Source organism: Lissotriton vulgaris, chromosome 1_1, assembly GCF_964263255.1.
Source record: "Lissotriton vulgaris chromosome 1_1, aLisVul1.2, whole genome shotgun sequence".
Lineage (NCBI taxonomy): Eukaryota > Metazoa > Chordata > Amphibia > Caudata > Salamandridae > Lissotriton > Lissotriton vulgaris.
Window position 1 is genome coordinate 613306001 of NC_141685.1, and position 25163 is coordinate 613331163.

The window sequence follows — 25163 nt, forward strand, 5'->3', positions numbered from 1 at the left end:
CTAGAAATGATGGTAGGACTGGTGGTCCATGAAGTGAAACGAGAATATTGTATTTCTCATGCAGGCTGTCACCCTGGCCCTATATGCCATGCTGGTATATTTTTTATTCCGTTAACACGTAATTTATTCCGCACTGATGCACACATTTTTGGTTGTGCACAACAATATCAAGAATAGAAATATTGTCATGTATAAATATGCACTCCTGATTATCGGCTACCACTTTAATGTCAAGATATGTATGTACAGGTAAGCATGGATTTGCTACTCTTAACTCCACGTATATCTATATTAGTGTGTGTCTATGTATATATATACATACATACATACATACATACATACATATATATATATATTTATATATACACATATATATATATATATATACATGTATTTATCCTTTCGATGCAAACCCTACTTCAACTATACAAACATTAGAATTTCTAAAGTTAATCTTACAACTTTAATGTATAAATTACGCACCACCAGTTATAACTTAAATTTATAATTTACTCACAACCTTCAATTTATTATGAGTCACACACCTCCATGCACAGTGCTCGCCATACTATGCTAACTATAACAATCGCCTTCCCCAACCACTCGTTATGCCCTTGCAAATTACATGAATTATAGCATGTGAAATGATAGCATTCATAACACTAATGACATCTGAAATGACATAATTTCTGAGAGGTAAGTGCATGGTAGAGTGGCGAGTTCTAGTGTGGCAAGTGAGGTGACAAGACTGTGTACGGAGGAGTATCACTTATAGTAAATTGAAGGTGGCGTGTAAATTATAAATGTAAGTTACAACTGGTGATACATACCTGATAAATCAAAGATATAACTATAACTTTAGAATTTCTAATATTTGTATAGTTGAAGATGGGTTTGTATGGAAAGAATAAATAACTCTTTCCTACCTATAACTTATCCTTAACCTTTGGTTTCATTGAAATACAATGCCTAAAAACAAAATGTGTTTCAAATCATACAGTCCAGTGGTGTACAGTACAGTGTCATAGAGTGGAGTACAGTGGAGTGCTATAGAGTGGAGGAGTGTGTGGCACAGTTAAGAGCCGTAAAGTGTCAATGAGTGGAGTGAGTAGAGAGGAGTGAAGTGGAGTTGGGTATGGTGGAGTGGCATACCATGTAGGAGTAGAGAGTGGAGGGGCATACACTCTATGTGGATGTAGTTCAGTGCTGTACAATGAAATAGCACATAGTGGAGTGGCGTACAGTGGAGTGGCATGTCATATACTGTTGGAAAGTATCATAGAGTGGAGTACAGTGGACTGGCATAAAATGAAGTAGAGAGTTATAAAGAGGATTGGCTTACAGTACAATGCTGTGGAGTGTGGTACAGTGTAGTGGTATAGGGTGTTGTACAGTCGAGTGTCATATAGTGGCTTACAGTGGAGTGGTGGAGAACAGTGGAGTATGGTGGAGTAGTGTGTCATAGTGTAGAGTGGAGTAAAGTAGATTGGAGTGGCATAGATTGGGTTGCGTTGTGCATCTTAGAGTGTCACAGAGTGTAATTTCATTTCAAAATTCTTTATTTCGGCTTTGTTGCCATAAAAGAAACAATGCATATACATTACAATTAAAAAAAAAGAATAGAAACAATACAGCATTGAACTTTAAAACCGTTAGCTAAAAAAGATACATTTCATGTTAGAAGACAATCAATGCACAAACGACATTAAAAATCTAGGATGGACCCCCCACTAATTTCTAAAAGGTAGACCAATTCTATCTCTAGAGTTGACCCCAATTACAATTGGTGTCCCATTTTTTTCCTTTGGAAAAAATAGAATGTAAAAATCTACTAACACTAAATATTATTGGTTGAGTTGTGTTAGTTGTAAGAATTCTCAAAGCCTGTGTACATGATCTCACGCCTAGCAATAGGCATATTGGTTTAATCCATCTTTTCCTGGCCTGTGCGTACACCGGACAAAAAAAGAGGATATGTTGCTCGTTTTCTATCTGGTGGCATTCGCACATGGAGCAAAATTCATCTATTGCTGTGGATGAAGTGTTTGAGCCCCTAGCCCAACGTGCCAAAGTTGTCTTTATTAAGAGATTTCCATATCTAAATTTTAAAAATAAAGTTTTGGCAAGAGGGGGCTCTATTTCATCCATAAAATTCTCAAATAATGGTACGTCCTTAAAAGTGAGAAATTTTGTTACTAAAGTCCCACCAGTTGAAGCACTTATGATCATGTTAACAATAAAGGTCCAGAAGGCCCTTTTTAAAATTAATTTCGAGTTGGGTGGAAGTTGGTCGGGGTTCTCCCAAAAATGTTTCAGACCTATTTTGATAAACCAAGTTTTAACATGTTTGAACCATGGGATAACTTTTAAATTATCAAGCTCCATAATTTCTTTTAGCCCGTCCCTGTAATCTTGTAATTCAGGTACCCGCCATAGTCTAACCCACAGCAACAATGGGCGAATTATGATGTGGTGATGAGTTCTTTTAATATTTAGGTCGAATTAAAGGGGCACTAAGGGAGTGCCTCTCGGGATCCTTACCAAACTTCTCATAAAATTATTGTCCAGGACACTAAAAGTGTCCTTGGACCCAGGGCCCCAAATTTCTGCACCGTATAGCACTGCTGGTTGTACTTTAAATTTAAAAAGTTCAATCACCGGAGACACGGCTTTACTAGTGCTCAGGCTTTGTTCCCTAAGGATAGGTTTTACATTCTGGGAAAATGTCAACTTACTTTTTTCCATTTGGGCTCTCCAAGAAAAATTGGAGTCGAATGTCACCCCTAAGTATGAAAAATGGGGGACCGATTCTAGTTTTACTCCTTTTAAAGTTAGACAGCCTTTATCTGATTTGGTTGAATTTAGGGCCATACATTTAGTCTTTTTCCCATTTATCTCCAGTCCCTTCTTACTGCAATATTCACTGAAGGAGTTCAATAGTGCCTGGAGACCTCTTTTAGTTTGGGAAATCAAGATAGTGTCGTCAGCAAATAATAGGGATGTTACCTTTTCACCGTTCAGTTTTGGGGAATCGTTTTTGCATCCCTCTAAGTATGAGGGGATGTCATTCACGAAAAGAGAAAAGAGCGTGGGGGCCAGTACGCAACCTTGGCGAACACCACGCTCAATGGGGATTTTTTGGGTTAGTTCACCATTTGGGCCCCATCAAATTCTCGCAAACTTTCCTTCATGTAGCTCTTTAATCTGAACTAATAAATTGTTAGGCAGCCCTACTGAACTCAACGTTTTCCATAGGAAATTGCGGGGCACTAAATCAAATGCTGTCCTTAAATCAACAAAGGCAACATATAAATGACCCCTTTTTATCTTTACATATTTCCAGTAAAGGCAGCAAAATCTAAAGATCTGGTCTATTGTGCTAACTTTGGATCTAAATCCAGCTTGGTATCTAGTTAGAGTTGCATTTTCCTCCAGCCAATCATTGACACGGAATAAAATGTGTTGTGCGTAAATTTTCTGGAGTATATCCATTAAAATGATTGGCTGATAATTAGAGGGGTCCATCCTGACTCCTTTTTTAAAAATTAAGACAATTTCGGCTCCCTTCCAACTTTCAAGGAAGTCTAAAGTACGGGATAACTTATTGCACAGATAATTAATGTATGGTGCCCATACTTTTAAGTCGTGCTTATATAAGTCACCAGGGATCTTGTCTAGACCTGGGGCTTTGCCAGATTTTATTTGGCTTATTGCCAGCTCGGTTTCACCTAATGTAAAGTCCAGATAATCTGTTGGAAGTTCGTAGCTTGGGGCATTCATGTCTATGTGGGGATCATTATATTTTTTATATAGGTTAGTAAAGTGGTTAATCCAGGTTTGTTCGTCCAAATAGACGTCCTTAACCACTCTCCCTACATGATTTCCATTAGCTACTAGCCTCCAAAATGCTACGTTATCACGTGATTTGGCGGCCAGCAGCAAATCAGCCCATTTTTCTTCTTCCCACGCTATTTTTGAAGCCTTTTGTACGGGCTTATAATTGTTCCTAGCTGTTTGGATATCTAAAGGTAACTTAGATTTAATCGCTAATAAAAGTGCCCTTTTGGACTCTCTACAGGTTCTGTCGTACCAGGGTTTGCTGTGGGACAAATTCTGTGTCTTTTGCTGGTTCTTCTTAGGCATTTTGGTGACTAACAATTTTAAATCATCAAAATTTTTTTGGTGTAATGTCATAAAATGAGTTTTGTTTTCCTCATCTGACGTTAGGCCTAAATATGGTCCAAAGGTCCCTGCGAAGAGTATGTATATTTCTACAAGAATATCGCCATGGTCCATTATAAATGGCCATTTAAGTGATCGCCTATTATTACTAATATAGATCTCAGTATTGTCACCATTACTTTCTTCTGCTAAAGGAGAAGGAACTGTATCCTCTAACAATGAGGCTTCCATTGCAAGATCTAAAGGAAAGTGGTCACTTTCTAGCCTCTCCTTAACCTCAAGATCAAGAAGATACGGCCAAGTTGATATAGAAGCAATCACGAAATCTATATTGCTTTTGTAATTTCTCCTACAAAAGGTAGGTTTCTACGAGCTGTCAGACGGTAACTGTCCATTGCAGGCCCTAAGGCTGTACTCCGTACATATTTTAGTCATTTGAAGGGCCAAGGTTGAACATTTTACTGATTTGACATTATCCATGGCGGGGATTTTGTTAGCCTGGTCTTCCTCTTCGAAAATGTCGCTAAGACCCATGACTGGCTCATAATTACAATTTAAATCACCAGCCAGGATAATAAGATCCTCCCTGCCATCCAGTCTACTCAGAAAGCAATCTAATTTAGATAATATTAGTGATTCACTTGATGAGGGTGATGGCCTATTATAGATATTTATTAAGAATAGATTTTTCCCTTCACGTGCAGTGATTTTTAATGCTAATATATCTAGGGAATTTGTATCCACCACCTCAATACGCGCCCTTAGATGTACTTTCACCCAGATTAGTAATCCACCCGAGGGCCTTCCACTTCTAGATGGAATCGCACAAATTCCATAAGTCTTGTACCCTAGTCTGTGTGGTGTGACAACTGACCAGGTTTCCTGTAACATTCAGAAGTCAAAAGATTCAATGTAGCTGGCCCATTCTGGGTCCCTCAAATTTTTTGAGACTCCGGCTATGTTCCAGGAGACCAATTTTACTGGCTCCCTTGTTACTGCTGTCATTTCGAGAACTACCTTTGGTGCCTCCCTGTATCTAGGGAGAGCCTCAGGTTGTACTACCAAAGGTACTTCCTCAGATGTTATCATACTACTCAATTTATTCTGAGATGCTACCAATACATTTGGTTGTGTACGACTCTCACCTAGGGTAGTTCTATCCCTAGTTACTAATTTAGCCAAAGGTAAAGACCCAGAATTCACCAACACTTCAGTTTCATTAATAACACCCTCAACACTGGGAATTCTTATTCCACTTTCCTCACCCCCCCCCCGTATCATAAAACATCAATCACAGTCATCTAGGCCACTGAATATGTCAAATCTATTTGTGGTCTCTAGTGGTGTGAATGGTTTTAGATGATCCATTCTTCTGTTATTAGCGTTGTAAGGTCTAGCTGGCACATAGTTCCATCCATGAGAATCTGGGACTGGCACAGGATAGGGCAAATATTGTGGGTTCCTAACGTTCTGTATGGTCGGCGGGTACAGTGCATGTTGAGTGTTCCCAACACTCTGTGTGGTCGGAGGATAGCTGGGTGGGTGAGTTTGTGTTGTTATATGCTGAGGTGGTTGGTGCTGAGATGGAAACACCACTGACCTTGGGTAGAAGTACGTCAGTGGTCTAGGGATTATGCAGTTGTTAGTAATACCTGGCGGCCAATTTAATATAAATTGGACAGCATTGGGATCCCTAAAATTCACTTCCACCACATCACTATCGATGTCTTTGGGTCTACCCCCCAACCATTGAAGACGGCGAACGTGAACAATTTCGCCACTAATATGATTTGCAATTGGCCTGAATAGACTTAGCCAATGCATAATCTTATTCTTCAATTGGGCAAAGCCCTCCCGCTTGTTCGATTCCAGCTAGGGACCCCTGTTAGGACTACCACAAAGGGTACTGCCTCTGGCGGGAGTTCGGGTAGTGGAGTCCGTTTAGGTCTCCCCCAGGTGTACTTAGTGCCCCCCGCCTCCCTTGTTGGTCTCTCCAAGAGTGTGTCCGCCTTGCTATTAGAAGATTTACTGGCTAAAATAGCCGGTATCTGATCTGTTTTTTTTTGTAGCAGTTTGGGTGGTGGGTTATGTTGTGTGGTCGTTTTGTTCCCCGGGTGCTTTGAAATGGATGGGTTCGTAGTTGGGGTAAAGATTGGGACAGTTAAAATGGATTGAGGTGGTACTGTGATATTTTGCGGTGCATTACTTGGAGCTAAGATGGTGACAGCTTCCTTACTTCCCAATGCCTGCTCAATTTTACATAGTCTAAGTTCTACTTCGATCAGCCTCTCTAAAATTGACGCCGAGTAATTTTTAATTAGACTCTCTAAAGTATCTAATGTGACAAGGCCTTGGACTGCCTAGGGCACATTATCAGCCATAGTAATGTCCGAACTAACCTCTTTGTCTGTAGACATGTTAGGTGAGAGTGGTAATGTAATGTTAGTTCCTTCTGTAGCTACTAATGGGTTGTTAGGGTTTTTAACAATAGTCATCGTCTTTTTCCCAATGTCAGAATGGCTCAATTTTGGTTGTTGTGAATCCCCCCTTTTCCGCCGTTTTTTATTTGGGGGTGGGCCATATATTCTAGGAGCAGGCATAGTTTTTTTTGCCCTATTTCGCGTTGTTTTGGCTAGCATAGGGGCAGGAGCCTTCATTAAACTAGGAGTACTCATATGGGTTGATGAGGAAGGGCCATTCATATCCAGCTTGGGAGAAGTAATTAATATAGGCGTGATGTCAATCACTTCCAGAGGCTGGCTATCCAGTATATGTACAATATCTTTGGCTTTCTGACTAATCTCGTTAATAGAAGGGACAGGTAGAGGTAATGGTGACACTGACCTGTTCTTCATGCTTTCCAAGGAACGACGGCGTTCAGCTCGTCGCTCCGCCAAAGCAATTTCCTTAGGAATGTCAGGAGTAGATTTTGTGAAATAATTGTCTAGGGTTTTGTTTAGCAAACCCCCCTGTTTATCAGACATAATCAGCTCAGGACTTGCGGTATCAAAGAAATATAAAACAACAGTCCGAGAGTTATCTAGACGAACCTATCTGGTATCTTCAACGATAACGAGCAAATAACAAAATACCAAAGGGCAATGCCCAGTCCGGTCTCCTCGGTTCTCTGAGGGTCTCAGAGGGTCCGCCCTTAGTCCGGGCTTTGTCCCGGGATTTGTCCCGCACACGCGTCCCGCTCACGCGTTACAGCACCAGATCATATACAGGAGGCTGGTTGAAGGGGAGGAGTCACTGGAAGAGGCGGCAGGTGTGCAAGGTGTTCCGGCGCACAGCCTGATGGGCCTCGCAGTCCTGTTCCGATGGCAGCAAGATTTCCCCAGGCACAGCTCTCCTCTTTCACGGCGAGTTCCCAGCAGGGTTGACAGAGCAAAAAGTCCAAAATCGTCTGCGAGCGGCTCCTGCGAAGCGGGGGCCGCGAGGCGTTTTGAAGGACGCTGTCAGAGGGGAGGAGTCACGGGAAGAGGCGGCAGGTGTGCAAGGTGTTCCGGCGCACAGCCTGGTGGGCCTCGCAGTCCCGTTCCGATGGCAGCAAGATTTCCCCAGGCACAGCTCTCCTCTTTCACGGCGAGTTCCCAGCAGGGTTGACAGATCAAAAAGTCCAAAATCGTCTGCGAGCGGCTCCCGCGAAGCGGGGGCCGCGAGGCGTTTTGAAGGACGCTGTCAGAGGGGAGGAGTCACGGGAAGAGGCGGCAGGTGTGCAAGGTGTTCCGGCGCACAGCCTGGTGGGCCTCGCAGTCCCGTTCCGATGGCAGCAAGATTTCCCCAGGCACAGCTCTCCTCTTTCACGGCGAGTTCCCAGCAGGGTTGACAGAGCAAAAAGTCCAAAATCGTCTGCGAGCGGCACCCACGAAGCGGGGGCCGCGAGGCGTTTTGAAGGACGCTGTCAGAGGGGAGGAGTCACGGTAAGAGGCGGCAGGTGTGCAAGGTGTTCCGGTGCACAGCCTGGTGGGCCTCCCAGTCCCGTTCCCATGGCAGCAAGATTTCCCCAGGCACAGCTCTCCTCTTTCACGGCGAGTTCCCAGCAGGGTTGACAGAGCAAAAAGTCCAAAATCGTCTGCGAGCGGCTCCCGCGAAGCGGGGGCCGCGAGGCGTCTTGAAGGACGCTGTCAGAGGGGAGGAGTCACGGGAAGAGGCGGCAGGTGTGCAAGGTGTTCCGGCGCACAGCCTGGTGGGCCTCGCAGTCCCGTTCCGATGGCAGCAAGATTTCCCCAGGCACAGCTCTCCTCTTTCACGGCGAGTTCCCAACAGGGTTGACAGAGCAAAAAGTCCAAAATCGTCTGCGAGCGGCTCCTGCGAAGCGGGGGCCGCGAGGCGTTTTGAAGGACGCTGTCAGAGGGGAGGAGTCACGGGAAGAGGCGGCAGGTGTGCAAGGTGTTCCGGCGCACAGCCTGGTGGGCCTCACAGTCCCGTTCCGATGGCAGCAAGATTTCCCCAGGCACAGCTCTCCTCTTTCACGGCGAGTTCCCAGCAGGGTTGACAGAGCAAAAAGTCCAAAATCGTCTGCGAGCGGCTCCTGCGAAGCGGGGGCCGCGAGGCATTTTGAAGGACGCTGTCAGAGGGGAGGAGTCACGGGAAGAGGCGGCAGGTGTGCAAGGTGTTCCGGCGCACAGCCTGGTGGGCCTCGCAGTCCCGTTCCGATTGCAGCAAGATTTCCCCAGGCACAGCTCTCCTCTTTCACGGCGAGTTCCCAGCAGGGTTGACAGAGCAAAAAGTCCAAAATCGTCTGCGAGCGGCTCCCACGAAGCGGGGGCCGCGAGGCGTTTTGAAGGACGCTGTCAGAGGGGAGGAGTCACGGGATGAGGCGGCAGATGTGCAAGGTGTTCCGGCGCACAGCCTGGTGGGCCTCGCAGTCTCGTTCCGATGGCAGCAAGATTTCCCCAGGCACAGCTCTCCTCTTTCACGGCGAGTTCCCAGCAGGGTTGACAGAGCAAAAAGTCCAAAATCGTCTGCCAGCGGCACCCGCGAAGCGGGGGGCGCGAGGCGTTTTGAAGGACGCTGTCAGAGGGGAGGAGTCACATGAAGAGGCAGCAGATGTGCAAGGTGTTCCGGCGCACAGCCTGGTGGGCCTCGCAGTCCTGTTCCCATGGCAGCAAGATTTCCCCAGGCACAGCTCTCCTCTTTCACGGCGAGTTCCCAGCAGGGTTGACAGAGCAAAAAGTCCAAAATCGTCTGCGAGCGGCTCCTGCGAAGCGGGGGCCGCAAGGCGTTTTGAAGGACGCTGTCAGAGGGGAGGAGTCACGGGAAGAGGCGGCAGGTGTGCAAGGTGTTCCGGCGCACAGCCTGGTGGGCCTCGCAGTCCCGTTCCGATGGCAGCAAGATTTCCCCAGGCACAGCTCTCCTCTTTCACGGCGAGTTCCCAGCAGGGTTGACAGAGCAAAAAGTCCAAAATCGTCTGCGAGCGGCACCCCAGAGTGTCATGGAGTGGCATAGAGTTGAGTAAAGTATCGTACAGTGGTCTAGAGTGGAGTAGAGTGTTGTACAGTGGAGTGTATGGGCATAGAGTGTAGTAGAGTGATGTATAGTAGAATGCAGTGTAGTACAGTGGACTTGCATAGAGTAAAGTAAAGTAATGCAAAGTAGAGTGGAATGCAGTTAAGGGGAGTGTCGTACAGTGGTGTAGAGTTGTGTAAAGTGTCATACAGTGGAGTGGAGTAGCGCAGTGTGGAGTAAAGTGTCATAGAGTGGAGTGGCATGTCGTAAAGTACAGTACCATATAGTTGAGTATAGTGTAGGGCTATAGCATAGACTTGAGTAAAGTGTTAAAGAGAGGAGTAGCATGCTACATCGTAGAGTATGGGAAACGGTCACAGAGTGGAGAAGAGTGGAGTACAGTGTTATAGAGTGAAGTAAGGTAGGCTAGAGTTAAGTGTGCTAAAGTGTAGAACAATCCAGTGGCATTGAGTATTGTAGAGTTAAATGCCATACATCGTGGATAAGTGAAGTGGTGTACAGTCGTGTAGTGGAGTACAGTGGGGTACAGTGGAGGAGTGTGTTATAGAGTTCAGTGGAGTAAATTGTCATGGAGTGGCATAGAGGGACGTGAGTAGAGTCTAGTAGAGTGTGGTAGTGGGACAGAGTGAAGTACAGTATTGATCACTGACATATACTGGAGTACAGTGTTGTACAGTGGATTAGCACATGGGGAAGTAGAGTTTGATAGAGAGGAGGGGAGTAGAGTGGAGTAGAGTGGGGTAGAGGATCATAAAGCAGAGTAGACTGGAGTGGCATAGACAGGAGTGGCTTATAGTGCAGAGTTGTACAGTGTTGTATCGTAGAGTATTGTGGCATAGAATGTCTAGACATAGAATGTTGTGACCTACAGTGTTGTGGCATACAGTGGAGTGATGTAGAGAGGTGTGGCGGACAGTGAAATAGCATTGAGTGGAGTTATGTACATTGGAGGGGTGTACACTGAAATAGCGTATAGTGGAGTAGCGTACAGTGGACGCACAAAAAAGTGCCTCTTCACTTTACCTATTCCACTCTATGAGTCTCCACTCTCCACTATTACACTGTACACCACTACAGTCTGCCCCACTAAAATCTACTTCGCTTGAATCTACAACTTTCTACTCTATGATATTCCAGTCTTCCACTCTACACCACTCCACTGTATGGTACTCCCCTGGATGCCACTCCAATGTATGCTATTCCACTGTACACCACTACACTGTACTTCACTCCCATCCACACCACTCCACTGTACACCACTCCACTCTATGCTACTCAATGCTATTCCACTAAACGACATAGAGTGCATTAGAGTGAACCCCACACAATTTATAACCACATGGTTACTGGCCTAGATGTTTAAAGAAGGCTTCTCCCCATGCTTCTTTGTCAAGAGTGCGCATCGCCTGCTAGCAGCAAAGCCCCTGCCTGTTGCCCTCCATGACCTTTCATTTTATGACTCCTGAACTATAGAGACAGAGATGCCATTCGACAAATGGTTATTGCAAATGGAGCGCCATCCTTTGAGGCAAACTCCACTATGGTCTTCCCAGATTGCACTATTAAAGTTCAGCAGCAGCTTTATTTTTTGTTGTATGGAAGACACGTGGAAGTTTAAAGCTATGAAGTTACAGCTTTATTTTTTGTTGTATTGAGACAAGTGGAAGTTTAAAGCTATGAAGTTAACTTACATGCTGCTATTCTCAGCCTGTCTTAAGGTCATACATGATGGTAAAGCCCATGTCTTCGTCAACTCAAAGGACGTCTGAGATTGACTGGAGATATACCAAATGTTGTAATCCCTCTACTCCGGAGGAGGAACAGAGTACATCTCTGGTGTCTGGTAACAGGCGCTGGTTGAGAGGAAGAAAAGAAGCCCGCCATGGGATGGGGACATCGGGTCCAAGGAGCTTGTCAGGGATTTGTTCCCCAGTCTGATTTGTATGATGACACTGCTGAGGATGTGTGAGAGAGGCTGAAATCCTATTATTTGATATTGGACTGATGTCTTGGGAGTCTCAAGTGCATCTAGCCATAGGGTGGAAATGTCCTTCTATACCTCAGAGGGGGGATCATCACTGTGATGCCATACGGTGATTCACATGTTCTCAGGTCCTCTTTTAACATCACTTTCAGTAGTGTATACTCTTGGACAAGAGGAAGCATGCTCACATATTATTATTACATTAATCTGGCTGTAGGTCGAATGCCTAGCTTCTACCAACTTTGCTATCCTGACCCAGTTTACATCACAAGTTACTGAAAGCAGACAGGCTTTCTATTAGACATGACATCCTTAGCATGGTTTTCCCAAACATTTTGCTTTCCATCCTCCTGTTTTTGCTGACTTTGTTATTGCTGACCTTAGGCCTGTATGCACTTTACCATTGCTAACCAGTGCTAAAATGCTTGTGTTCAACCCTTTAAACTTGGTAACATTAACTTCGCCCCCAATTGGTGCATTTCATTTACTTTGAAGGCCTTAGTAAAGTGGTACTACATGTACCCTGGGCCTGTAAATATATCCTACTACTGGAACTGCAGTACTGATTGTGCCACCCGGCCTGAACATTTGTCACTATCAGAAAAGCTTGGGTATGTTATCACAGGGCAGAGCCATCATTATGTGTTCCACATGCCACTCGATAGAGCGCACAAGAGCATGATATTAAGCAATGCTGAAAGTTAACTGCTGTACTTTTTAAATTCAGATGTGAGGGGTATCTTTTGAGATTAACTAGAGAGAGATTAAAAACATTGCTGAGAAATCTAAATAGTGTTGATGATGTTAAAGGTTTTTCAAATAGTTTTAACAAGTATTTTAGTTTGTTTGTCTTCATCAATCCAAGCTATGTTTTTAATTCCATTACACTACTGTGCATTGTAGGTAGGAATGGGTTTGCAATATTTACATTTTGTTAGGAGGCTCAGGAAGAACAGGTATAGTGGATGAAGAATGTAGAGGCATGGAAAGTAAGAGGTGCAAGATGTGGGCACTTAACCATGTAGTCAGACATGAAAAGAGATTTCACATGAACTGTACGACGCTCTAAGCATTGTAGTAAAGTGTTTAGTAGGGAACCATGTGAGTTGTTTAATTATGCCAAGGACAGACAGTATGTCTGTGGTGAAGTGTGTAAGCTAGTTGGAATCCATTGGTAGAAAGGTCTGGAATCCAAGGGATTTTGAGTTTTTCATTTAGACATTAATATAATGTTGCAAGTGCGATATACTCCATGACTGAAGAATTGGAATTCTAGAAATGTTTAAAATTCAAACAATTATATTTTGAGCAGGGGAGAAATTATGAAGATTTCCGACATGTGATATTTATTTGGATAAATCTGTAAGCAGGTTGGATGCACACATTTCAGTTGCCACCCAGTTTCAGATGCAATTGACGTGGAAGTTTTTTCAAAGGACTGGAAGGGCTTGAAACCTCATGCTTTTCCACCATTTCCAATCTTGTTTGGTGCTGAAGGAACACGGAAGAGCTGGCAATGGTGACAGAAATGTCTTTAGAGATACAAACGTATTACCTTTGTGTTCAGAGTTGTTGATGAGTCCATAGGGGAGAGCCAAGGGACTGAGTCGATGGGCCATTTACAGGTGAAGGTTTAAAAGATCTGAAGAGAGTTTGACAGGTGATGGAATTTTTTAGGGTGGCTTTGGACCTCATTTTAGGTCAATGGACCTCAAGGCCACACAAGCATATAGATTAGCATGGAAGGGATGGGTTCCTGGCTCCCGGCTCCCCGTTGACGGCGCTAAGCTCCTTGTCCCTTGTCCCTGATGCTGGTCTCCCCCCGTCGCCGCAGCCTCTTGAAACCTCGGCGCGGCCGCAGTGAAGGGGAGACTACATCACCCAGTGTCCCCAGCGGCAGGAAGCCGCACACGCCGGTTCGGCACCCGGAGGCGCATAAAAATCAAGGAGAGCCCCCGCATCGCGGGACATACGCGGGTGGCGCCGGGCTAAGCCCGGGCCAAGGGCGGGCCCATCTGCGCCCGTCATAGCCCGGAGTAGGCTGGGCTGGGCCACCCCACTAACCTCCACCTTCGGACCTTTTGGTCCTATAGTAAGCGGAACTACCCTCTATGATTTTGGCCTAAAGAGGTGTCTATTTTCCTGCGTGTGAGGGGGCCCATCTTTGGGGGGGACTACCGGAAATAGCTCATCTGTTTGGTGAATGCTAATGTTTTACCAGTCATAGCTGGCTAAATTGTAAATTGTTTTGAAATTCCTTTTTAAAGCACCTATTGAACTTAGAAGGTAGTTATCTAATAACCTATTAAGCGTGTGACATCAAGTGGGGATCATGGCCACCAAACATAATGGAGTGGGTCAAAAGGCATGGAGAAGTGTGGTAGGCACTCTGGATGCCTTTTTGATCAGGGCTGGATCTCTACTCCAGCATGAGATAATGTTAACTGAGAAAAGGCTCTCGTTAGGAGCATATGCAGAACAAAAAAGATCTTCAATGGGAAATATCCAATTGGCCAAGTCACCAGTGGTAGCAGCACAATCTATAAGCCTCCTAAATATAGACCCCATAGAACAGTCACAGGGGGATATGGTGGACATAGCACAGAGCTTGTCTCTGGACTCGAGTAGTGGGCATAACGCACGGCCTGAGGAGAGCATCATCCCCCAGGACGACACTGTGTATGATGCAAGACATGATAGGTTCATGGTCCCCCTTAGTCGCATTACCTGGACCCCCCTTTTTATCAAAATCCATCTAATGCCAAACCTTACTCTCCAAATAATAAAGGGGAAAATGGTGATACTGGATTAACTAGGCCAAAGAGGACGGCAAGGGATTGCATCGATGCAGCAGGTGGTTCGGGAGAACCGCTGACAAAGCGAAAAAGGGGTGGCTTAGCGACACGGTCCCAAAACAAGGCTAAAGGGAAAAGTGAACAACAGAAGGGAAAATCACCCCGTACTCCTGATTTTGGGGAGGCCCAGGCTGTAAATCCTGATGTGACCGAGCAATGTGAAATGGGGGCAGCCAGGCTTTTTGGGAGCGTATGGAATCTTTAACATCAACCATCCTCGCCCCATTTTGGACTAAGCTAGAGGTCATTAAAGATAAAGTTGCCAGTTTGGCAAAAGCCCCTAAAGTAAAGGATTGCACTCATTTAGTGAATGTCCCAGGGGAAGGCAGTGAATGTATTACTCATTTGGGGACCATAGGACCAGGGGGTCCCTGGGTAACCAAATGACCCCCACGGTTGTCGATAACTCGGACGGCGAAAAATCTATCCCAAATCAACTAACGGTGGGTGGGAGTTTGCACTCAGGTGGGCAGACACTGTTATCCGGCAATATTCAGCAGGGGTCAGTTCAGAAAATCTACCCAACTCTATTTGGTGTCCCACACCCACAAACCCTAAATGATGCATCTGGGTCCTTGAACATCCCCCTAGCTGGACAAGATAGTGGCCGGTACAGATTAATTAATAATACCTTGATGAAACCAGCCCAAGACTTTATCGATTTACCAACAGCTGCGGGCCCTCTTGTTGTAGTTCTGGCTAGTGTCCCTCCACTGAGATCAGATCAAACTGAATCCTGGTCTCAGTTAAAAAATAAAACTGTGGATTGGTTGACCAGACATAAAGGCTTTAGGCCTTTTTTAGCGGACAACATTTTGATGGTGCATAGAGTGGCATGGATTGGTAAATCACAAAAAAAAGGGGGGGACTGTGTCATTGTCAATTTTAGAAGACCTGTAGTCGCACAAACAATCCTTGAAGCACAAGACCATTTTTCAGCCGCCACTTCTATGGTGGCCCCCACCACTGGGCTATTTTTATGGGCCCTTTGTAACATCACAAGGGGAGTTAATTCCTCTTATTACGGTCTCAAATATATTTGAGGCCTTGTCCAATTTAGAAGAACAAGGCTGACTGCAAGTTGGGGATGTACCTACTGTGAAGCAAACAATGATTGAGACATTGGCAGAAAGGGATTCCCAAACCCCAAAGCCTGACTTTGAAGTAGCGGTCTTACCCCAGATTGTATTGTCTATTCCCATAAATGTAGTTGATTTGGAAGTAACACAAACTGGGCAGACTGTATCCGAGAATAAAGTAAAGGTTCTTTCATGGAATATTGACGGGTTTCGGTCGAAAAGAGGAGATGGGAACTGGGAGGCTTTCTGTCAATGCATCACATCATTGCCCTGCAGGAAACATGAGACACAAATGATTCCTACCACTTGGACGGCTATTGTTCTTTTAGAAAAATGCTGAACCATCTATAAGGGGGGGTCTTTTGTTACTGTTTAGCCTTAAATTATTGTATAGACCTGAGATGATAGTGACAAGCTCCCCAAATATTTTAGCTGTCAAACTTGTAGGTAACAATCTTCCAAGTATGTTGGTGGTAAATTTCTACAATTCTTTAACAAGAATAAATGATTTGGAGCATTTAAGAGCATTGTCCTTTTTTTTGGATAATTATGACACCAATGATAACACGCCTCAACATCTTTTAATTCTTGGCGATTTTAATATTCACGTTTGTCATTTGAATTGTATGCAAGGTATTGAAGACGTGTATGGCCCGCATGGGGTAACCCACTTTGAACACACAAAGAATGGGGCGTATCTGGAGAGCCTTTCATCTGCACATTATTTGTCCTGTCCAACACAATTGGAAACTTCATGCCTGGTTCCAACATACACAGGGCAAGGTCATGGCAGCATTATTGATTATATTTTAGTATCATGCCCACTGATGGAGTTAATAGGCTCATTTTGTGTCACACCAAGAGGTCTGAGCGATCATAATCCCCTTATCATGGATATTAATATTCCAGCCCTAGTAAACGTGAAACCTTTGGCACTTATTTCTAACTCTAATATAGCTGCCAAAGATCAGGGTCGAAGGCTAAGATGGGAGGTAATTTCCCCAGTTGATTTCCTTGATAATTTATACACTAGTCAATCTGAGGATTTGAGCATATGTTTAAATGCAGACTCTGAGCCAATGGTAATTTTAGGTGCCTTTGACCATTTAACAAAACAGGTAGCTGTTAATTTGAATTCTCGCGGTAAAACAAGGCCAAAGAAATATAAAAACTGGTTTGACCAAGCTTGTATTACTGTGCATACCGCACTCCTGGGGGAGTTGAAAGAGCCTGTAAGGGATCCTAATATGATCACAGAGGCCAGAAGGGCTCATAAAAATACAACTAAAATAAGGAAGAACCAGTTAAAAGAGATGGCTTGGGATGAACTTAGCCAAGGAAGTGTCCTGAAAAGTAGCTCACAATTCTGGAGAGTGATTAACAGCCCACTATTTGATGAGACGGCTAACACTGTCAAAGACTGTCTTATTCCTCCAGCCAGGTAGGTGGAACACTTTAGTGGTCTATACACTGATGTCAGCCAGCCACGGCTTACTCCTCATATTCACTGAGGAGGAAGTTACTGAGGCGATTATGTCTACATCAATGGGGAAAGCGCCAGGCCCAGATGGGGTGCCGGCTGATCTTTATAGGGCAGACCCAATTGTATGGGCGAAGATTTTAACCCTTGTTTTTAATGCTGCGACCAAAGTGGGTTTCCCAATGTCTTGGGCTAAAGCAGTCATAATCCCAATATACAAAAAGGGCCCAAGAGAGGACCCGGCTTGTTATAGGCCGATTTCACTCCTGGACTCTGCAGCCAAGATTATGGGAAAAGCCGTCCTAGTCCGCCTTACAGACTGGCTGGAAAAGAATTGCATCGTCTCGGACCTACAGTATGGGTTCAGAGAGGGAAAGGGCACGATGGGCCAGTGTCTTAATTTACATCTTGTCATAGAGAAGTACACGGTCGCGAAGCAGCGGGACATCCATTTAGCCTTTATGGATCTGTCCACTGCTTTCGATCTTGTGAACAGGCAAAAGCTATGGGCTTCCCTTCATAGTATTGGACTGGAACCTGCCCTGATATCTTTCCTGGCAGCTATCCACAAAAATACTTCGGCAGCGGTCCGCTATAATGAGAATTGTAGCCTAACTGAAGCATGGCCAGTAAAGCGAGGGGTCCGACAGGGGTGCAATCTTGCCCCCCTGCTGTTTACACTCTACATTAACAACCTGGGAGACGCCCTAATTTCATCTTGTAAGGATTTCCCAAGAGCTGGTTCAAAAGTGATTCCTGCATTACTGTATGCAGACGATGCAGTTTTGGTGGCAAGGACAGCCCGATTGATTTTATGGACTCTCTTGATTTAATAACAAATCTTAAAAAGTCCCACTCTATATCAATTGGTAGTGGACGGGCTAAAAAGGTAAAATATTATTGTAAAGGTCTCGAACTTACGAAAGTTCCGGCCTTCCCTTATCTAGGGGTTCTTTTTGACGAAAGAAGATCATGGGTCACGCAGCGTGCACACAAAAAGAACACCCTTGCCAGGGCGACCGGCGCTCTGCTAGGGTTCGCAAGACGGTTGGGTTCAAAGCCACTCCTGGCCCTCATGAAAATCTATAACGCCAAGTGTATCCCAATGGTGTTGTATGGGAGTGAGGTATGGGGCTTCACAGAGTCTAATGACATTCAAACAGCAGAAAATGTTTTCTTTCATAAACTGCTGTTGCTCCCAGCCTCTGCTGCAATCTTTAATATCCATGAGGACCCTGGTGCTGGTTTTATCTCAGATCAGATTGCTGTAGCCCCACTATTATGCTGGTTAAGAATTTGGGCACAGCAACCACCTAATCTTAACCAATTGATTATTCAGGATTGAATGTCTTTAGACAAAGGCCTTGATATCCCGTGGATCCGTTATATTAAGACTCAATTGGATTCACTTGGCAGTCCTGATTTTTTTTTTTTAACCCTAGACCTCTCGGTAAGATGGCCATTAAAGCTGTGAACTCACAGTTCTTGAGTAGGGTGATGGTGATAAGAGAGGAAGGGCAACTGGCAAAACCCTCAGTCAGGAGTTTTGTAATGTTGAGTACAGGTAGATAAATTCAGCCATACCTGACTTTCATGAACAAACCATACCATCTGTTTGTGTTAATAAGGTTCAAGTATAACATGCTCCCATGGCTATTGTCGTTCCCAAAAGGCTTTTTTAAGGACGGGTCTTTGGGCCCCTGTCCCTGTGACCATTTCTCTGAACAGAACACCCTTCATATGGTATTTTTTTGTGACTTCTATGTATCAATTCGTAAGAAATGTATTTTGCCATTGTTAAGGGGCTGTAACTTTGAGCAAGTTAGGCCAGCGTTAGCCTACTTGCAAACGCTTGGGTCCACAGTTGTGTGCTTTGGGGTAGCTAGTTATATCTCAGGGGCCATCAGGCGAAGGAACAAATGAAAGTTATAGAGCTGATGGTCTTCTCCTTTTTTTAATCGTATTATGAAAAATTGTTTCTCAAATGGAAAACCTGTGTGTGACAATTTTGTTTATGAAATATTGATATTTTTAATGGAAAACTTGCTATGTGAAAAACCTTTTAACCCCTTGTATGCTCATGACCAACCCCAGCCGTCATGCACTACGGTGCTCGTGTGCTGATGACGGCTGGGGTTCGTCATGGCCCGCCCCAGTTCATTTGTTTACCGCACAGCGGCGGAAACTGGCCAGCAGCGAAGGGGTTAACTTATTTATTTGAACGCCAAGTGTCTTTTTTGATGGTGAAATGTGATATATCTGGCTTATGAATTGTATTAAATGTTTGTTTATTTAATGTGTTATTGATACCATGAAATTTTTGATCCGTGCTTTGATGGTTTTAAATTTTAACCGAATAAAGCAAATGTTTGACTTTGAGCTTGATTAGCATGGAAGGGATGGGTTAGTTGGTGTTTGGGTTTTTTATCAGTTTTTACATTTACTTTTTTGAATTATTTAACAGCTTTATTTGGAAAACTGTGTCCTCTAGCTCAATTAATTTGTTATGGCCATATTGGCTGATCATGATTTGATGGATTTAGCACCAGTAGAATATTTGTATGTTAAGACATTGATAAAGGGTGCAGCATTAGTTATTCCACCATCAGCTAAGTATAATTCTCTAGACATGGATGAGGTGCTACCTTGGTTATTATTTTGTAACTAAGGTTATGTTAACAATAATTTTTTGTCTTTGGTTTGGACATCATGAAAGACTGTGGTAAAATGTCCGAAGGAGTATGACAAAAAGGACTTAGAAAACAAGAAGTGTGAGTCTGTCATGACTGTTGATATTCATCAGAAGTCCATGTAGCCCGGTTTCTTCTCCGTTATGGAGAGGGGCCTGAGTGCATTTAAAGCCAGAAATGATGTAACAATTTTCACTGCACATTCATTAAGCGGTTGCAATGGCATATAAGGGTTGTATGGTGGTAAGAGGATTATATGGTATTTTAAAATCTGCCAATTTAACATATGATGCAACGTTTAGGAGGTTTTATTTTAAGCTATGGGAAATGCTATAAAAATGTTTTCTCAATTCATAATATTGGCCCCAATATCTTGCAATGAAATGTAGATTTTCAATAGTTGGAAGGGTAGAAAACCTTGTTTCATTAAAGAAACAGAGGGAACTTTTATTCCAACCTTGGATGAATCCTGAATTTTAATAGGAATGTGTTGATTTATTTCAGGAAAACATTGGAGTAAGAGCTGTGTTTGTGCAAATAGAGTAGGAGTAGCACCAAGACAGTACAGTATATAACAATGCAGTTATTCTATGTTGCTTGACCAAGTTACCTGTTTTCGCAGCAAAGAAGGAAAATGGCTATTGGTTTTGGAGTTTTATGTACTGGGCAGTACATGTTGAAGTATGACCTTATATGCGGTATTGTTTCATGGGGCGATAAGATTTAGATAATGTAGAGATAATACCATAGTTTATGGTGTGGAAACTACAACTATGACATGGAAAGTTAATTTTTGCCTGTGTCTGCAGCACTTATTGTGATATCCACAGGTGTAAGATGGTAAACATGGCTTCATGCCTACCATTCTAGCCTGACTGCTGTAGTTTAAACGTTCAGCCCACCCAAGGAAAAACCTTCCTTTTAAAAATGAATTCCACCCCTATGTAGGCCTTGTAGCTCATATTTAGGAAGGGTAAGGGATACTTTTAGAAATATATATTTTCCCAACTTGAAGATCCTGTAGGCTAATTTGCATTAGGCATCCATCAGCTGCCCAGCTAGTGCTTGACCTTAATGATGTGTGGAAACTGCTCCCAGAGCACAAACAATGGCCTGGATTTGGGAGGTCTGTTCTACTTGCCGGAAGACCCAGAGACGTCAACATTTGTAAAGGGGCTTGCCCTTTCACCAAACCCAATGGAAAGGCAGCTATACCCAGAACCAGTTTTCAGTGATCATTGAGAAAGAGAGTACTCATTTCCATGGCCACACCTCTGGGTGGGCACAAAGGTTCAGCACCAGGGAAAAAGGGTTGCTCAAGCTTGAAATTTAGGTAGTAAGGTGCACTATGGCATTGTTTGCAGTATAACAAACATGAACTGCCTTAAATGTGTAGAATGTGTCAGCCATGAGTCTTCTTCCTGCCCCTGTGAAAAGACAGAAGAACGACTGTACCTGCTTTTTTGAGAGCTGAAAGGCTGGACTTTCTCCCTCTTGTACCAAGGACAAAAATGTGAACTCCAAGAGTCAGTTGGTTGACCTCCTTTGTGGCTCCATGGACACAACAGCCTGCAAGAGGCCTTTTCCTCTAAGTGCCCAACTGATCAGTAGCAAATGGACATTGCTGTCAGCCAAGGTATGCCAAAACAGCTGATGAGCTCTTGATTTCACCGCTTTGCACTGGAGTGCCAATTTCTCTACCTCATACTCGCAATTAGCCTTACCTAATGAGGCTTCTCTAACTACATTCCTCTTGCCACTTCTAATAGCATCTGAAAGCATTGCGCAGGCCACTCTGCAAGTTTTGTTATACCAAGAAGCTGCCTTGTATTTCTAGGGAGGGACCTAGATTACACCATGAAAAGGTCTTAAAATGTATGAAACATAAAATTATTAATTGTATCAAGGTCACCCCATGCGGCCACTTTCAGAGAATTGCCCCCCAACAATAAGATTGTCTCCAGGTCCTCAGCAAGAGCCTCATAAATCCACTTTTGGATATACCCAGTTGTGGCAATGTCATTCCACCTTCAGCAGTTACTTGAGGGTACCAGCTTCCTGTCAAATGGTTTATTGGCACAAGAGTATGTGTTAAGCACCAATGAGCCAAGAGTAAGGTCTAGGTCATTGTGATCACTGTCAAACCACTGCACCACTTCCATATCAACACCTGTGGGCCATAGCCTAATATCCAACAGGATGTAGTCAATTCGACTCAAGGCACACTGCTGATTAAACAAGGCCCTCCCATCTTTGTCTAAGGGGGTGCTCCTATTGCATGATTTAAAAAACAAAAGCGTTCATCTGCATAACAGCCTCTTACCACCTCCTTCCAGGTGGTAGAGTAAGAGCAGGTATCACCCATAATTCATCCACTTCTCCCCTAAAAATGCCAGACCCTGCATTAAATGATTCAAAGCAACAGTTAAAATCTGCCATCTCTATTCTAATTGTGGCTAACTAGATCGACAACTGTCAGGTCAGCTTTATGATTTTCATTTCTGCAATACACATTGTACACCCATAGAGAAACACCCTTGGCAAATTTTAAGTTCACACGTAAAACATCAGGGGAACCTAAATTGATCACTCTAGAGGAACATGCAAGTGTGGCCCTGAACCAAATCGTCAAGCCTCCTGACTGTCAACCTCTCCTGCCTGCAAGGGCGGGCTGGTCAAAGCAGATAAACCCAGTTTGAATGATGCCCAGGACTCCTGGAGAGCACAGATTTCAAATTGATCCACAAAATGTGCACATTCTGGGCCGCCCAACTTTTTAATCAAACCTGCAATATTCCAGGATATAAATGTATTGCCCCCTGGGATAGTGGAGGGTATTCGACTGCCAGGCACTGGTGCCATTATGGGCAGGTGAATTTTCCTACAGCTAGATCAATCATTCTTCCCCCTACTTGGGGGGAACAGTCTTCCCTGGGGGCTGTATATAGATTGAAGAAGTCTTGTCCCCTGCATCTGTCACATTGTCCTTTGGGTACACATTGCCCACTCCATTGGTGCAAGTCAGTCATTGGCATTCTATCCTAATATTAGCACAATCGGATTACTGTTTGTGAGGGGGTAGGCTTCCCGATTAACTCTCTCCCTGTAGCTATGGCCTCCTACCACTGGGCTGGGTTGGTCTATGAAAAAAAGACAAAGGAAAAGTGCCTATGGCTGGACTCTTTGCCCAATGTCTCTGAACTGATTGAATCAGTCACTGTGCCATACTCGGTTACCTACAGGTAATAACCACACAATCCCCTTTTAGATGTTTGGGCAGGCGGCCTATCCAACCAACCCTCTGCACCAACAATATGTTGTTGATTTTGTGCAAGGAAAAATCCACATTACGGACAAGCCAGTGGCAGACTTTATTCTTAAGCTCTGTATGGTTCTTTAATTTGTCGTTTGCAATGAGAGGTACTCCTACTAAAACTGCTGTAAAGGGATGACAGTCGGGTGGCAAGGACCGGCAGGATTGCGAGTCCCCTCTAATTGGCTGTAAATTTTGTTTCTGTAGATGCCGCTTACCCCAGCCCAAGCCCCTTACCCCTGATGAGACCTTCTTCTCTAAGCCATCAATAATTAGCTGGGGACCATATTCTCACCCCTAGGGCCAGGATTGGGGGAGTGACATCACTGGCACAGAGTTCCATTGGTAGGGCTGGTAGCACTGGCAGTACCTGTCTCGGCTTGGTAAGACCAATAGATGTAGTGCTGCAAAGTCCAACTCCTCCAGATACTAGGCTGTGTATTGGGGCTGAGAACAAGGGGGCCAAAGGATCTCCAATGTTACTTTTAATGAAGTTGGGGCTCTACAAGACTGTTCTAAACCACTGCTTCTTTCTACTAGTGGTAAAATTACAGCTTTCACTATCCATCCAAATACAACAAGGATCTCACGGCAACCCACATTAGCAGCCATGTCACCACCGGAGATCAACACTACCGCTGGCTCTACCACTGTCATGCCTGATTTGCCTTTCTACTGGATCGGGTGTGGGGGTGGGCATAAGTTCTTACTTTTTTAGCCTGCTCATTAGTTGTCTGCTTCAGGTTCCTTTTTTCTTTGCCTCCACTTTACCAGAGCTGGTGGACCAATTCTGGACAATATCTATCTGTGATGCCCTATCTGGGTCTGGCATAGAGTATAACCTTATAGGATTAAAGCTCAATGGTATAACAGATCCCCCTGGGTTTAAACTTGAGCATTGGCTTGGGCTAGTCTCCTCTCATGGTTTGGTTGGTAGTAAAAGAGAATTCGGCCCAAATTCCACATCTAACATTAGGCGACTCTCTACTAAGTCTGTCTCTCAAGTGACGACATTCACAGCTCGCACCCGGAAAGCATTCAAAGTGGTATTGTTCCTTGTGTTACTCTTGAGGTTGATACTGGATGGGCCAAGTACGCTGTCCTGTTCACGGTCTCTTTTATCCAATTTGCACTTCCCATGCTCATATTACCATAAGTGGGTGTAGATAAACTAAACAATAAATGGTCACTCTAGACGCCTCTGCGGGGCTTCAGGGGGAATTCGATATCAACAAACGAGCAAAACCAAGAGTATTAACAGTCTTTTGGACAGTTAACTGGCCCACAGGATCCTTTGTCCTGTAGAAGCTATATGATCTCATCTTCTTAGTGTGAAGTATGTCTAATGGCACTCTTAGAGCTTTCTCAAGCTTGTTAATAGTACTTGCAGTGGCAGTGAAGTAAGTAGCACTGAGGTATGACAGCCAAAATGTTTGAATCATCTGTGCTGTATATATTTTTTACCTGAACTCATTTGAGGCACAACATGATCCGAATAGTTTCGGTTGAATATCCTATGTGAAATAATATTTTGCCTCTTAAATTTAATAGGCATTTCTTTTCATAGACAAGTAAAAGATCTTGCGCCTGCACTGAGGCAATATTTGGTACTCTTTGTCCAAGACACAAAAGTTAGAAAGATTATAGAGAAATGTAACTTTTGGTAGTATGATTCTACCAGAAAATTCTACCCTAATATTGCTTTATGGAGCAGCACGTTTCCCATTGCACAACTGCATCAGATGTTGCTAGCTCTGTAACAACCAATTTCCTACCGATTGTTCTGGAAGTACCAGGTGAAGTATACAAAATGTATTAATGGAATGCTTGTATTAACCTCTGCTACTGGAACTTACTCTGGTTCGCATCCAAATCCATCATTATTTCGGACATCATCCCACCTCAGTTTGGACTTACCCATATGCAAATCAGTCTTGACCCTGCTCCAATAGGTTCAGTCCGGCCCAAACTGACAGGGCAGGTCCTCCCTGAACCGGATTCATTCAAGCATTCTATCAATCACCTTGTTTTTCGTGCTGTAAGTGTGACAGGTACTCCAAGTTTGACAGGTACTCCCAGACACGTGCACCTGGGCTCACTGTGCCACT

At 44.1% G+C, this 25163-nt stretch overlaps 1 protein-coding gene across 1 annotated transcript in view; it reads left to right on the forward strand.

Moving 5' to 3' along the window:
• The window catches only part of AK5 (adenylate kinase 5), a 2618000-nt gene that overhangs the window by 1994088 nt on the left and 598749 nt on the right, over window positions 1-25163 (forward strand). The window lies entirely within an intron of this gene.